This window comes from Suricata suricatta, chromosome 11 (assembly GCF_006229205.1).
Source record: "Suricata suricatta isolate VVHF042 chromosome 11, meerkat_22Aug2017_6uvM2_HiC, whole genome shotgun sequence".
In the NCBI taxonomy this organism is placed as follows: Eukaryota; Metazoa; Chordata; class Mammalia; order Carnivora; family Herpestidae; genus Suricata; species Suricata suricatta.
In genome coordinates, this window is record NC_043710.1 from 105,222,986 (window position 1) to 105,239,239 (window position 16,254).

Here is a 16,254-nt window from a genome sequence, read left to right on the forward strand (position 1 = left end):
TAAGTTTCCTCTTGAATCCTCTTCTGAGACCATATTTTTTTTCTGACCTAGAAGACAGCTTTAAAAATGTTTTACCCTTTGCTGATCATATTCTTTTTTTCTTCTTAGGACTGCCTTTACCCTGGCTTTCTTCTCTACCTGCCTCTAGAAAGCTTTCCTAACTACTGGTGGCATCTACATTTGTGAGGTCACAATGTAGGAACTCACCAGGGCACCTGGGTGGCTCAGTTGGTTAAGGTCTGACTTTGGCTCAGGTCCTGGTCTCTTGGATGGTGGTTTTGAGCTCCATGCAGGTTCTGTGCTAACAGGTACTTGGGATTTTGTGTCTTTCTTTCTCTCTGCCCCTCCCCAACTCATGCTCTGTCTCCATCTCTCTTTCTCTCAAAAATAAAACATTAAAAAAATAGAGAGGAACTCAACCACAAAGTCTGAGTTCCAGTTAGCCAGGAGAAAAAACATACCTGGAAAGAGGACAATGCAAGGTGGAGAAAGAAGCATGTACAAAGCATAAAGGTAGCAAAATCAAGTTGTGTTTGGGAATGATAGTGGTGTAGGGTGCTAAAGGAATAGGCGAAGAGGGAGGAGATGAAGGTGGAAAGTTGGTTTTCAGGGTACAATCCACACTCCTTCAGGACTTCATCCCTAAGCATTTCCACACTGAAATGCCTTCCTCCAATAGATGAAGACACATCCAAAGCCCCTCATGAGCTTTGAATGAAAGAGGTTTAAATACATGCTTGGTAACATATGAACTACTTCACCTGAGCAACGTTATTTAAAATCTTTGGGTCCCAGGTTTCTCATCTGCAAAATGGGAATCAAGTATGTTTACCTCAAAGAGATGTTTTGAGGACTCAATTACATGAAAAGTTGTTATTGTTTTGAGCAAGAGACAGTAAAAGAGAGAGGGTGCATATACAGGCACAGATGGGCAGGGGAGGGGCAGAGGGAGAGAGGGAATCTCAGGAGGCTCCATGCCCAGCACAGAGCCTGACATGGAGCTCTGTCTCACCAATGGTGAGCTCATAACTTGAGCCGAAATCAAGAGCCAGTTGCTTAACCAACCAAGCCACCCGGGTACCTCTTAATATACTTAATACACTACTTGGCATCTAAAAAGTTCTCATTAAAGGGTAACTAGTAGTAATAATAGTTGTGTTCCAAAATACAAAATTACTTTCAGTTCCCTGAATGTACTACATTCCTCCTCCGCTGCGTATTTTGGTAGATGTTTTGATTTCCACCTGGAGTCTCTCTAAAGCCTTCTCCTACTTTCCTCCTCCTGCCTCTGATTGCCTATTTTAAATTTTAATTCCGGTAGAGTTAATATGCAGTGCTATATTTACCTCTGATTGCTTTTGATGGGTCTCTGCTTCAGCAGAGAGGTTGCTTGATCGAGGGCTCCCCTTGGGAGATCCAAGGATAGGAATCAAAGGAGAATGTGAACTTAGACGAAACCAAGATTACATCTTTATTTTCACTCCTGCCTCACTAAAATTCACGATTTAAAAAAATTTGAATAGACAGTCAAGTGCCGTAGTATTTGTAGTATCTAACATTCAAATTATTAGGAATCACAAATGCTTCCTATCATGTCACAATTGTTGCAGATATCAGGAAATAGCATTTACTGTCACTAGTACTTTGAAGTTACAGTAGTTAATAGACCTAACAGTAGGTGTTTTTATTTCATGTGATAAATAGGAATGGCATATATTTCTATATCATATTTTAAAATACTATGAAAACTATAATTCCATAGAACTTGTTTTCTTTGTAATCTTATGTATTTTAATTCAGGCATTTGATAACATTTGCTAGCAGAAAAGGTTCATAGATCATGAAAGGGTTCTATGACCACATAAAAAAGATGAAGAACCCCTGTCTTAGCATTTACTATAGTCCATTATCCACTATTAGAAAAACATACTGTTTTCAGCTAAAACTTGGCCTTCAAGTTCAAATTTACATTCTCAGCAAAGCATCTCTTAGTCTCAATGTCATCATCTTCCTCCATCAAAAAGGAAGACAGCATACATTTATTTACTTTTAGTTATAGACAACTGTGTTCAGTCAACTCATTGAGCATGGGTTTTCTTTAGAGTTTTTTTTTTTCTCTCATTCAAGGATCTTGTCTTCCTAAAACAGTTTTATATCCTTTACTATAAGCCTCAGAGGACTTCAAACTTCAGCTTAAGATACAGTTGGCCAGCAGGAGCTTTCTCATGCCCGCAAGAACAAGAAAAATCCAGATGATCCACAAATGATAACTGTTGCTTAACTTATCAGAAACTGGGGTCAAGCATATAACTTAAAATCTGAAGACAGTACTTCCCAGAACAGAATGGAAGAAGGGACACAAACATTGACTTTTGAGGAAACAATGAGGGAGAAGAATTTAGTCATGGTTTTCCAAACCCACTGCTACCAGCTGAGGGTGGGCTAGTGTGAGAGTACAGAACTCCTAGGAGGGAAGACATCGGGAACATTCGTGCTTACCAGCAGCTCTTCTCCTTGGGCCTCCCCCAAGCACTCATGAGGAAGGGGCTCAGAGCAGAAGACAGGATAAAGCCTCATCCATCAGTAGTGCAGGCCTAGAGGAGAGAGAAGTTTCATGATGGGAAAGACAAAGTCTTCCCTGCATCCCCCTGCTCCTGTTCCAGGACCATGAACCTTGGCCTTTCTAGCGCACATATGAATGCTGTCTGTGGCTGGGGAATTGCAGGAGAAAGAAAACTGTGTGTGCCTGGGGGTGGGGGCGGGGGCAGGAAAGTGACCTGGACCCAGACCATTAGAGATTTCCTAATGCTGTGGGGAAGGTGGCAGGCTCACCAAGAAAGCCATTCCTAACCTCGATCCAATCTAGAGATACAAAGCCTGCCAGAACATGGAGATTGAGCCAGAACATCAGATAATCCCACTCCTTCTCCCCAGCAGGGTAAACAGTACCGAGTGAAAAGCAACAGCAATTAATCACGAGAGAAGGAACAATGGCTGGAGAAAGAGTCATTCTGAGGCACAGGAAGGATAACACTAAGGGTGAGAGAGGAACACTGAGAAAAACCCTTTGTCAAAAAGATACCCACCCTAAGCACCAAGTAACTTCAGAGAAGTTTGAAGTTGATGGTGAACCCAAGGTCACCATAGACATAACAACCTCCGCCCCACAAAACAAACAAACAAACAAAAACAACAAACCCAATCAACTCCTGTCTAGACTGAGTGAACCTCCTTCTCCCAACACACATACTAATAGCCTAGGAAAAGATACGTAACTTTTCTGTGCATAAATACTATTTATTTCAGTCTATATTGTTTCTCAACCTTATGTTGGGCAATAAATAAAAATTATGAAGCACACAAATACACAAAGATAATCCATAGTCAAGAGCAAGGCAAGCAGAATCAGTCTTAAGAAATGACCCAGATATTGGTATGATCCGACAGCAACAGTCACAGAGGCGAACTACATCTGTGACAGCTTTGATGGTTAATTTTATGTGTCAACTTGACTGGGCTAAAAAAATTCCAGAAGAGATTTATGATTCTAGGTAGACTGAGTATAGTTCACTCTCATCCCTCACCAGTGTGGATGGACATCATTCTGTCCACTGAGGGCCAGAGGACATACGAAGATGGAGCTAGGGTGAATTTGGCCTCACTACTTAAACTGAGACATCTATTTCTTCCTACCCCCAGATGTCAGTTCTTCTGGGTATCAAGCCTTCAGACTCAGACTGGGATGAATATATATATTCATATATATTTTCTCAATAAGAAAATAAGCAATCCCATTAGGGAATGGGCAAAAGTTTCCTAATTTCACCAAAGAAGATATACAGATAGCAAATGAACATACCAAAAGATGTTCAACTGGTATTAGGGAGATCAGACATTAGGAAAATTAAAATTATAATGAGATACTACTACACATGCATTAGAATGTCTTAAAAAAAAACCTGACAGTACCAAGCACTGGCAAGAATATGGATAAACTGAAACTCTCATAGATTTCTGGTGGAGTATCCAAAAATGATGCAGATACTGTGGAAGACAGTTTGGCAGTTTCTCATAACGTTGAAATAGATTTACCGTATTAACCAGCAGGACCCCAAATCACCCAAGAAAACTGATAACTTATGTCCATAAAAACATCCATTCACGGATGTCTGAAGAGGTTTTATTCAAAACTGCCCCAACCTGGGAATAGCCCAAATGTCCTTCAGCTGGGTAAAACTGGAATGCATCCATACATGAAATACTGCTCATCAGTAAAAATGAACCAACTACTGGTAGACACACAACATGTATTGACCACAAAGGAACATGAGAGGTTTGGGATGATGGAATGGTTCTATATCTTGATTATGGTAATGGTTACATTCTGTCAAAACTCAAAACTATATACTAAAAATGTTGAATTTTACTATGTATAAATTGTACCTCAGTAAATTGACTTAAAAAAACAACCTGGACAGAGTGTCATTTTCCACATTTGCTGTCAGACGGTTTTGTACATCATGAAGGAAAGGTACAGATTTCCTAAGGGGACATCCATATAGGTTTGTACACAGTGAAACACACGGTATTCTATATTATCTCATACACTCATTTACCGATAAAAACAGAGTTGTATTATAGATAGGTAAAATAGGTTTGCCATCTTTCCCACTTTATGATAACGCTATTATCTTGGTAAAATACAGAACATAGTACCTATTTAAGATCAATTTTAAAATGTTGGTGGAGCACCTGGGTGGCTCAGTTGGGTGTTTGACTTTGGCTAAGGTAATGATCTCACAGCTCATGAGTTTGAGCCCTCTGTCAGGCTCTGTGCTGACTGCTCAGAGCCTGGAGCCTGCTTTGGATTGTGTCTCCCTCTCTCTCTGCCCCTCCCCACCCCTTGCTCTATGTCTCTCTCAAAAATAAATAGACACTAAAAACAATTTTTTTAAATGTTAATATTCACAAAAATATTTTCCTACTCAGTTATATGCTAAATACTGAAATGCTGATTCCCCCCACCCCAATTCTCTTCAATTAGAATCTTGTGGTTGTAAGTCTATTGCATTTTGATGACCTGTTAGCAAAAAAGTATGCCCTAAACTTGTTCAAAGTTTTAAAAATTTATGAACATGGTTGATGATTTCCTCATTGGTAGTCCTGCTTTATTGAGGGTTATATCAGTACTCAGTTTATCAATTTATCAATTTCAAACATAAAGGGGTTTGAAAAGTCTGAAGATCTCAAAGCATGCAGAGAGACATGTACCTTTTAAGATATTTCGACAACTTCTCTGAAGCCCACGTTGTTAACATTGAGTGTGGTAGGACAGGACATGGAGAGCCAGAACAGACTGTTGAAGTTTGTGTAGGTGGGAGATAATTTGACATATGAAAAATAATTTAAAATCTAGAGTCAGAAAGGCAGAGTGTGTAGGTGTCAAACATGAAGATAAAGTCAAGATCAGAGTTCAGGGACTCACAAGAGTGGAGAATATCAAAGCTAGAAGCTTCCTCTTGGAAGCGTTCCCTCCTACACAGCCTGACTCTAACTAAAGCTGCCATGTGTCCAACACTGACAATGCACGAGGGCTTTTATTTGCACTAAAACCTGTATCTTCATGACAAACACCTGTGTGGTTATTAGTCTCCTTTCACTGGGGAAGAGACAGTTAGTGGTAGGACCAGGAACTGAACTTCTAGCTTTCTGATTCTGATGCCTCTGTTTGTTCCACACTCTTCAGCATCTTATGAAAAACCAGCCAGCAGCCCATCTTATTTGGCCCAACTGCCCATTTTCCAGATTTCTGAAGACTCATTCTCCACTTTCCATGCCATTCTTCCCGTTGGCCCTGCCTCCTCCTCCATGATCTGTGGTGTGCACTGGCCCCCTCAGGGAGTCCCTGACAGTTCGCTTTTATGAAACTTAAGCAGCTCTTCTCCCTGGTAGCTGGTGCCTTCCTCTTTACCAGATCATCTTCCTGATACATAGCGTCTTATGTTTTACAACATTCCTTTCTCACCTGTTACCTGTATCCAGGTTTTCTTCATAGTGAGAGTCCCATAACTCCACACTTTCCCTTAATTTGAGGATGGAGAAAATTCCCCCCCCCTAAAAATAAAATCTTGATAATAATCAATTAAGTGTATACTCCTACCTCGGTTCTGCTCTGTCTTGAAATAGTATCTATGGACTCTCAATCCAGAGATAGTTGGTATTTTTCTAGAGATGGTAGCATGGCGTAACAACTTCACTGGACTGGTAGATAAGAAAGCTATTCCATCCTACTCTACCCTAAGTGCATAGTTTAATCAGCGATGTCAACTTTATTGAATCATAAAAACACTTTGAATTTGAGTTTCTTGATCTTAAAAATCAGGCATAGTTTTGCCAAATAATTTCTAAAGAGGCCCTGGAGACCCAAATCTCACTCTAGATTGTTAACATATACACGGGATAAACTCATGGTAGCTGAAATATCAGTTCATCCTGGAGAGCTCTCTTTGTGTATTTGTGTTTTTCTTATATTTATAGGCTTTGTGTGAGCTGAATTCTTGTTCAGTCATGAGGGACCCAATTACCAAAGGAAAAGCAAGCACCGTCTCCCATGCACAACATGCACACCTATATAGAAGACATACCTAAAACTCATCCATGCACGTATCACATACCCGTTCCACAGTGTAAACCCTGACTTTTTGTTTGTAACACAAGTGCCTGATTTAAGATTTGGTTGCTGAGACATCCACTTGGAAGCTGGTGGTCTCTAATAAACACATTGGCAGCCATACAACTTGATAGAGAATCGGGCCACTTTCCCCCACTGAACCTTGTTTTAGAGATTTTGCCTGATTTCAATAACTGACCATTTGGGCCACTTGTTTTTTCTCTTCCCACACTTTAAATTCCCTTTCTCACATTTTAAATTCACCAATAAAGAGTGAGCCTGTGAAAAAAAAAAAGTGAGGCCCCTACCTCATCCCCAATAAAAACAAACCCAGGTCCCATCTCTCTCTCCCCACTTCTCATGATCTCACTGGGTGGCTGAAATGTGCTGTATAATGTCCAGATTCTATAAATAAGAAACCTTTATTTTTTCAAGGCTTCTTGATGGTTACTGCTGAGGAGGATTTTACAATCAACAACCACAAGGGCCAGTTGAAATCCAACATTGACTCCTGATAGGCTGATACCAGCATGAAGGAACTGGGATTCACTAAGGGGAATGAACGCCCTCTCCCAGTAACTTGCTTGACTAGCCACCTAACCCAGGCGGGTCTCAGCATCTGGAAAGAGCACCACTTGCCGGGGGTGATTTGTATACGACCTCTGCAGTGTATTACCTGCTGTATCCAACCCAAAGGTCACAGCTTCCATAATAATTCAACATCTCCCCCGAGCAGAGTGATCAAGGCCACACAGTCTAATCTAACTATCATGCCACTAACTATAAAAGCCTTAGTTGACTGTTAATGTGTGTAAGGGTCCTCCATGCCTTATGGCCAGTGATAGATAAGGAAGACGTTTGGATTGCAAGTCTAATGTGACTGTCCAAGGAGAGGCTCTGGGCAAAGGCGTAAAGAAAACGTTCCTATAGGTGAGGAGGAAAGGAGACCCCCACCAGTGGCCACTGAGTCCGTGGGTCATGCTTGGACTAGGTTTCCTAGCCCAGGAGAGTGAAATCGCCTTGCAACCAGAAACAATGGAGGCACCAGAGGGGAAGTAGAACAGAGGCTTGTGGTCTCTGTCACCATTTCACTCACTACTATTCTCTTGGTCTCCTGGCTCAATTGGATATTCTGAGTCCAATCCATGGCATGATATTGCTAAAAAATTAATGGGCAAATATAAAAGTCCTGAACATCTGGTTCTAGTGCCTCCTACAAGCCCAGAGGAAGTACGCCAACTTTCTAATTAATCCCAAACCCCATGGGTGATTACTCAGTGCTATATGCCAATACACCAAGACTCTGATATTTACACTATAGTGGCCTGGACTCTTCAAAACACTGTCCACATCATGCTACAGAGGTAGAATTCCAGAGAAGTCTCTTGGAACACGCTGGAAAGGAAAGCAGCCATCTATAAGGCCCACAGTGACATGATCCAAACACTTCTGGTAACAACATGTAAGATTAAGGTAACAGGATAAAAACAAGAAGTAGAAACTGAGATCAAAAACTCTACCTTAACTGAAATTTCAACCTTTCTTAAAGATTTTATGCAGCACAAATGAGGGAGAAGAGCTCATTGGCTTTGTGGATTTTCTCCTTTGGGACAGGAGGTTTCACTCACAGTTGACAAAATGTATTACCTGGACAGTATCTCTAAAGACGCTACAATCTGCAGCCTTCTTAAAGATCCATCTGGACTTGCTGCTTATTCCCTTCAAGACACTGGAGAATTCCAAGACTCTGGCTTTCCCCTGACTGGAGAACCTGGCGGCCACCTCACGAGGCGCTGGCAGGTTAGTGAGGTGGCCGGAGGGAAAGGGGAAGGGGGAAGGCAAAGTCTTCCAGCTCCAGTGATCCTTGAACTATCGGCCCCCCACTCCTCACTTGGATATTTATTACGGGGCTCCTTGCCCACCCTTCTATACACAAGGAAGGCTTGCACTGAACTGGGAACATTAACGTGAAGCCCGCTTCCTGCTGAGCAAAGTTGGCCTGGTCCAATGGGGTTTTGTTGTTTTCCCAAATAGTGACCCAAATGACCGCTTTTTGTTTCTCAGCCTGAAGATGCCTCATTTGACCCTGAGTCCAGAGAATTATTCTTTACATGGCACTCTCCCTCATTATAGGATGGCACTACTACATTTTAATTGCAGCTGCCAAAACAACCCAGAAGGTACTAACCCTCCTAGGATAAAACTTACATTTTCTTTCTCTGTCCCTTGAAGATGTAAATCTTACTACGTCTTTGAAATGCAAATACCCCGGGAGATACCTAAAACTCTGCTCACAATCTCTGGAGAATAAAGGGGAAAAAAATGAGAATGAAGGGGGAAAAACCCCCAAACAGAGGCCTTTTAAGATATAAACTGCTAAAAAAGCTCTTTTGCCCAAAATCTAGTCACCAGCCTCCTTAAGGTTCCTTGTCAAGGACAAATACAAAATTTTTGAGTCTCCACAATGAGCAAAAAGCTTTAGCCACTGGAGAGGGTAATCTTTACACTTCCCTCTGCCAGAGGCCGTCTGGATTCAGCTGTTTATGAACTATGAGTTTTATTATTTTTATTATTTATTATTTTTTAAAGATGTTTTTATGTTTTATTTATTTTTGAGACAGAGACAGAGTGTGAGTGTGGAGGGGGAGAGAGAAAGGGAGACACAGAATCTGAAGCAGGCTCCAGGCTCTGAGCTGCCAGCCAGCACAGAGCTCGACGTGGGGCTTGAACCCACAGACATAAGATCATGACCTGAGCCAAAGTCAGAGTCTTAAACGACTGAGCCACCCGATGCCCTTGAACTAGTGATTTTCAAATTGCACCAATTCATGGCTAAAATTTTAGGATAAAAGCTATAAGGTTTATATAAGGTTTATGTTTGAATCTGTTTATGTGTCTATACATGTATGTTGCAGATGTGGGCAGTTTTTCTATTGATGAAATTGCCAAAATTAATTTGTAAAAGAGCTCTATTTAGTTTAGAAATAAGCATATATGAATTAAGTGTTCTTAATAATCAGAAATACAGAAACTAACCCAAATATTTTTTAATTAAAAATTTTTTAAAATGTTTTTTTATTTATTTTTGAGAGACAGAGAGACAGCATGGGCAGGGGAGGGTCAGAGAGAGGAGGAGACACAGAATCCAAAGCAGGCTCCAGGCTCTGAGCTGTCAGCACAGAGCCCGGTGCAGGGCTTGAACCCACGAACTGTGAGATCATGACCTGAGCCGAAGCCAGAAGCTTAACTGGCTGAGCCACCCAGGCACCCCACAAATATTTTTTAATTTTTTTTGAGAGTGAGCAAGCGAGTAAGCATGAGCAGGGGAGGGGGCAGAGAGAGAGAGAGAGAGAGAGAGAAAGAGAGAGAGAATCTCAAGTAGGTACCACACTCAGGGCAGAGCCCAATATAGGGCTTGATCTCATGACCATTAGATTATGACCTGAGCCAAAGTCAAGAGTTGGAGGCTTCACAGATTAAGTCACCCAGGTGCCCCTGGATGTATGGAATTAATATGTGTTCCAGAAGTTATACTAAATTCCTAAAAATCTGATGTGTAATGTCATCAGACATAATTCCACTTGTCATCTTAAATTGTATGTCCCAGAAATAACTATTTCTTTGTTAATTGCATTATAATGAATTCTCCTCAGATCTTTAACCATTGTCATTTTTATATCTTTTGTCATTTATTTCACTCTGCTGCTTTTGCCAAAGTGATTCACCTTCAAGGAAATTCATGGAAGGGTCTCTAATAAGTACAGGATTCTGGTAACTTGTAGGTCATACCACAGAACTGGGTAAAGATTCAGAACTCTAAGTAAAAAATGGGTTCATAAAGCTAACAAAAAATCAATAATTAATTACACAGGACTGGGTGAACAGAGGAGGAGGATTATAATTTTTCATGACTTTTGTTTGAAACATTGCTGGTTCTTTATTCTTTTGTTTTCCAGATGTAAGGAAATTTCTCTTAAGCTAACTGTGACTTCCAGCAATTTGGTAAATATACTTTCATGACAAAAGATGAAACAATTATTTTTTCTTCCTACTTATTATATACCTGATTCAAACACTTGCACCATATAGACCTCACTTGAGTTATTAGGTCATCACCTTTTGAAATGAGATACAACCCTTAAACTGAATTGACTTCTTCAGGTCTAAGAGACTAACTCAATGAGATATGGAGCAATCTACCTACACAGGATAGATTCCAACCCACTTATATGAGAGGACCCCAAATGTCAAAGTATGTCACAATATTCTCCAAATCTTTGGACCATTTCTAGGGCCCCTCAGAGTACTGACTTGGTTTCATCATGGGACACTTTGAGCTTTGGACAAGCAGCTGGATGTTATACCAACAGATGAAGACAGCTTAAGAGAGAGATCAGAGTAAGAGACAAAGAGAACCATGATAGAACTATGGTCATCTCAGGGTGGTTGCATGAAGGCACAAGGTCATACTTTCTGCGGGGTAGCATCGAAGTCTGCATACCCCCGGAAAAATAGACTTTAATAATGTGTCCAGCCAAGTCACTAAACAGATAAGCAAATAACAACATCAAGATCTACTGGGATAGATTACTACAAAAAGTTCCTGCAATATATTTCTGAAATGCCCAATTTTCAACAAAAAATATGATCCATGCAAAGAAACAGGGAAGTATGATTGTAAACAAAAAGCAAGCAACAGAAACTGCCTAAGAAAGGGTCAAGGTGTCAGATCTAGGAGACAAAACTTCAAAACAACAACTATAAACATGTTCAAGGAATTAAGGGAAATTTTGTTTCAGAGATAAAGAAAGGTATTCTAACAAAACCTTGTCAAAGAGAGATCACCAATTCAGAGAAATCATTTTAAAAAACAAAGGATAATTCTAGAGTTGAAAAAGATAATAACTGAAAGGTTCATTAGTGGGGCTCAATAAATCTGAGTGTGCACATCAGCTTATTTGAAGATAAAGTGATATGGATTATACATTCTGAAGAATAGAGAGAAAAATAAGAAAAATAAATAGATCAGTAGGGGTCTGTGGTACAACTGAAGCACAACATACACATAATGAAAGAACCATAGGAGAGGGAGGAAAAAAAAGAAAAAAGTATTTGAAAAAAAAAATACTTCAAAAGTTTCTCAAATTTGATTGAAAACATTAATCTATACATCCAGGAAGTTCAACCCACTCCAAATAGGAATAGCATAAAGAGATGGACATCTAGACACATACTAGTAAAAAATATTGAAAGACAGATTGAAAATCTGGAAAACAAAAATGCCTATTCATGTGCAAAGTACTCACACAAGATCGAGAGTTGATTTCTCATCAGAAAAAAAGGAGCAAGAAGGGGAGTTGAATGACCTATTTAAATGACACATTTTAAGGAGGGGAAAAAGGAAAACAACAAAACTCATCAGCTAGACTCTTATCCAGCAAAACTATTTTTCAAAATGGAAGGTTAAGATATAAAAGACATTCCCAGAGAAATAAAAATGAAGAGAATCCATTGCTAACAGACCTGCTTTACAAGAAATAGTAAGGGGAATTTATCAGTCAGAAGTAATTCAGTAATTTGATTTGAGTAATTTGATTTGGCACACATGCATGCACACACACACACTCACAAATATAGAACATAACTACCACAAATCACCAGAATCTACTATATATGGTAATTGCAAGAACCATTAGAAAATTTTAAATCTTAAAAGTATCACTAAAGGAATTAAGAGTTGCACTAGAAAACATTCATTTAATGTAAAAAGAAAACAGTAAAGAACAAAGGAACAAAAAAAAATCAGACAGGAGAAGATGGCAGAGTAGGAAGATCCTAAGCTGAACTCATTCTGTGGATACACCTAGGTCACACCCACATCAGGGTAAATAACCCATAAATGATGAATACTGGCAGAACAGACTCTCCACTGAGAGAGAGAGGGAGAGGGAGACGGAGAGGGAGAGGGAGAGGGGGGCAAGGAACAGACCCCGGACCAGGTACCCTAAATCCCCATAATATTTGGCTTTGAAAAGCAGAAGGCTTAACTTTGTAAGTTTTTATAATGAGTGGGGCTTCACACTAGGAATTTTATAAATCAGTGGGTTTTGTTCTGGGAGAGCTGGAAGGAGGTAGGAAACGGGCTCTACCCTTAAAAAGACAGCATGACAAACAACCACACTGAGATACAGCATAGAAGCCTCAGCTTGGAAAATGCCTGGGGTAGACAGAGAGGGGCTTTCTTTACTAACATCACAAGGTGTGCAGGAAGGGCAGCAATCTGTAGATTTCCCCAAAAACAAAAAGCTGGCTGTCATGATTTCTCTTTCCTGCCCACCAGCCTAGATCTATGAATACCTAAGGGAACTAGTGCAAAATCCCTCCATCTGGCTTGATAATACTTCACCCCACCCTCACATTCTCTTGTGGATCTACCCCATCCGACCTGCCTCATTCAGCGGGAGTTCCTCAAAAGTAGCTTCAGTTCTCTTTCAAAATGCAGGCCAGTGGGTACCCTGTTAACGACCCCCAACATCAAGTCCCTGTGGATTCCCTCCAATCAATCCGCTGCATTTCGTAGGCATCATTCCAAAGTGATGCCACCAGCACAGCATTGTGCAGGCAAATCTGACAGTGACCACCACCACTCCAAAGTGACTCCTGCCCTGAGAGAGGGGATGATAACCACACACACAGTCAACTGCAGCCACAGCAGTGAGCCAGGAGCAGATATCTGGGTGCTGACAAGCCCCACCCATCAATAAATGCCTCAAAGGGGGCAGCACAAACGGAAATCCTGGTAGTTTGGGGTCACTGCAACCTCAGCAGATAGAATGCAGGCAGACATCTAGTCTGATTACAGGCCCTGCCCACCAACAAAAGCATCTTAGGGGATAATGCAGGGAAAGAACCCTGCAGTTTTGTGCAAATGCAGTTCTGGCAAACATCAAATCCGACCAAACTGATGCCCAAGGCAGCCCTATACCAGCACCTTAACAGCACAGGATGAAAATCTGCCCACAACAAGCAAAGAAAGTCATTGCAGATGGCTGGATTGGAGGAAAAGCTGCAGGGCACACAGAACACACATAGGAAGCACCTCTAAGGCAACAGGTTCTGGTGAACAGGGGGCATCACACTGCAGGGAAACCAGAAGCCCTCGTCTGCCAGAGGTCACTTCTTTAAGAGCAGGAGATCTGGCGGACTTCCCTAACTCACAGAAATAGACACAAAGAGGTAGATACAATAAGGGACAGAGGAATATGTCCCAAATCAAAGAACAGGACAAAAATCACAGCAAGAGACCCAAACAGAATGGAGATAAGTAATATAATTGATAGATAAAGTGATAGTCATAAAGATACTCAATGGACTTGAGAAAAGAGAGGCATCTCGGGGCACCTGGGTGGCTCAGTCAGTCAAACATCTAATCTTGATTTCACATCAGGTCATGATGTCACAGTTCATATGATCGAGCCTTGCATCAGGTTCTGTGCTGACAGCATGAGCCTTCTTGGGATTCTCTCTTTCCCTCTCTGTCTCTCTCCTGCTCTCTCTCATGCACTCATGCTCTCTCTCTCTCTCTCTCTCTCTCTCTCTAAGATAAACATTTTTTTTAAAAAAAGAGTGGAATCTCAGATCTTCAACAAAGAGAAAATATCAAAAAGAACCAATCATATATAATAAGCTCAATAACTGAAATTAAGAATACACTAGAGGTAATAAATAGTAGACTAGAGGTAGGAGAATAAGTGAAGGGAACTCAGTGACACCACTGAGCATATTAACATTTGCATTAATGGGAAGCCACCCCCCAAAAAACAGAAAAAGGGACAAAACATTTATATGAAAAAATAATAGCTAAAAACTCCATAACTCTAGGGAAGGAAAGAGACATTCAGATCCAGAAGCCACAGAGATCCCCCAAAAAATCAACCCAATGAGGCCCACACCCAGACATAATAATTAAAATGGTGAAAAGGAGTGATAAAGAGAATTTTAAAAGTAACAAGAGAAAAGAAAACAGTTCTATATAAGGAAAACCCCATAAGGCTATTAGCTGACTTCTCAGCAGAAATTTGTAGGCCAGGAGGGAGTGGCATGGTATCTTCAAAGTGCTGAAAGGAAAAACCCTGCAACCAAGAATACTCCATCCATCAAAGCTGTCATTTAGAATAGGAGAGATTAAAAAAAAAATAGAATAGGAGAGATAAAGAGGTTCCCAAACAAAAGTTAAAGGAATTCATCACCACTAAAAAATGTTAAATAGGGTTCTCTGAGTGAAAAGGAAAGACCAGGAGCACCTGGTCGCTCAGTAGGTTGAGCGTCTGACTCTTGATTTCAGCTCAGGTCATCATCTCATGGTTTGTGAGTTTAAGCTCCACATCAGGCTCTGTGTTGACAGTATGGACCCTGCTTGGGATTCTGACTCCTTCTGTCTCTGCCCCTCCCCCACTCACATGCACATGCTCTTTTTTGCTCTCCCTCAAAAATAAACAAACATTAAAAAAAAAAAAAGGAAAATGAAAGACTATAAGCATGAGTAAGAAAATATTCACAGGCACATATAAACACAATAAAATTAACCACTTACCAAAAACTTATGGAAGTTAAAGCACAAAAGTAGCAAAATCAAGTATATCTATTAAAATGTCATGGATTCATGAAACAAATGAATGTAACATATGATATCATATTCCTAAAAGGTGGGGGCGGTAGCAAAAATTTACTGCTTTTAAAACAGATTCAAGGGGCGCCTGAGTGGCTCAGCTGGTTGAGTGTCCAACTTCATCTCAGGTCATGATCTCACAGTTCGTGGGTTCGAGCCCTGCATCTGGCTTCTGTGCTGACAGCACAGAGCCTGGAGCCTGCTTCCGATTCTGTGTATCTCTTTGTCTCTGCCCCTCCCCTGCTCGTGATCTGTCTCTGTCTTTCAAAAACAAATAAATGTTTATAGCAGCACTGTCAACAATAGCCAAATCATGGAAAGAGCCTAAATGTCCATCACCTGATGAGTGGATCAAGAAGATGTGGTATATATACACAATGGAGTACTACATGGCCATGAGAAAGAATGAAATATGGCCATTTGTAGGAAAATGGATGGACCTCTAGGGTGTCATGCTAACCGAAATAAGTCAGGCAGAGAAGGACAGCTACCATGTTTGCACTCATAGGTCTAACAGGAGAACAGGAGAAACCTAATGGAGCACCATGGGGAGGAGAAGGGGGAAGAGAGCTGGGGAGAGAGAGGGACATAAAACCTGAGAGACTACTGAATACTGAAAACGAACTGAGGGTTGAAGGGGGAGCGGAAGGGGGAAGGGAGGCAGTGGTGATGGAGGAGGGCACTTGTGGGAAACAGCACTGGATGTTATATGGAAACCAATTTGACAATAAACTATTAAAAATGTTTTAAAAAACATTCAAATCTAAGTATGACTACTATATACATAAGAAATTATATCTAAACTTAATGGTAACCAGAAATCAAAAACCTGTAATAGATATACAAAAAATAAAGAGAAAGTAATCTAAGTATATTACTAAAGAAGCCATTGAATCACAGGAACAAGAGAAGAAAG

General features: G+C 40.6%; 1 long non-coding RNA gene across 1 annotated transcript; it reads left to right on the plus strand.

Annotated features, from left to right (window-relative positions):
• The first annotated feature begins 243 nt into the window (after window positions 1–243).
• On the plus strand, window positions 244–8,887 carry LOC115306690. The gene is made up of 3 exons (XR_003915404.1): window positions 244–308; window positions 8,285–8,470; window positions 8,735–8,887. It is a non-coding gene; the product is annotated as an uncharacterized LOC115306690 (long non-coding RNA).
• The last annotated feature ends 7,367 nt before the right edge of the window (window positions 8,888–16,254 follow it).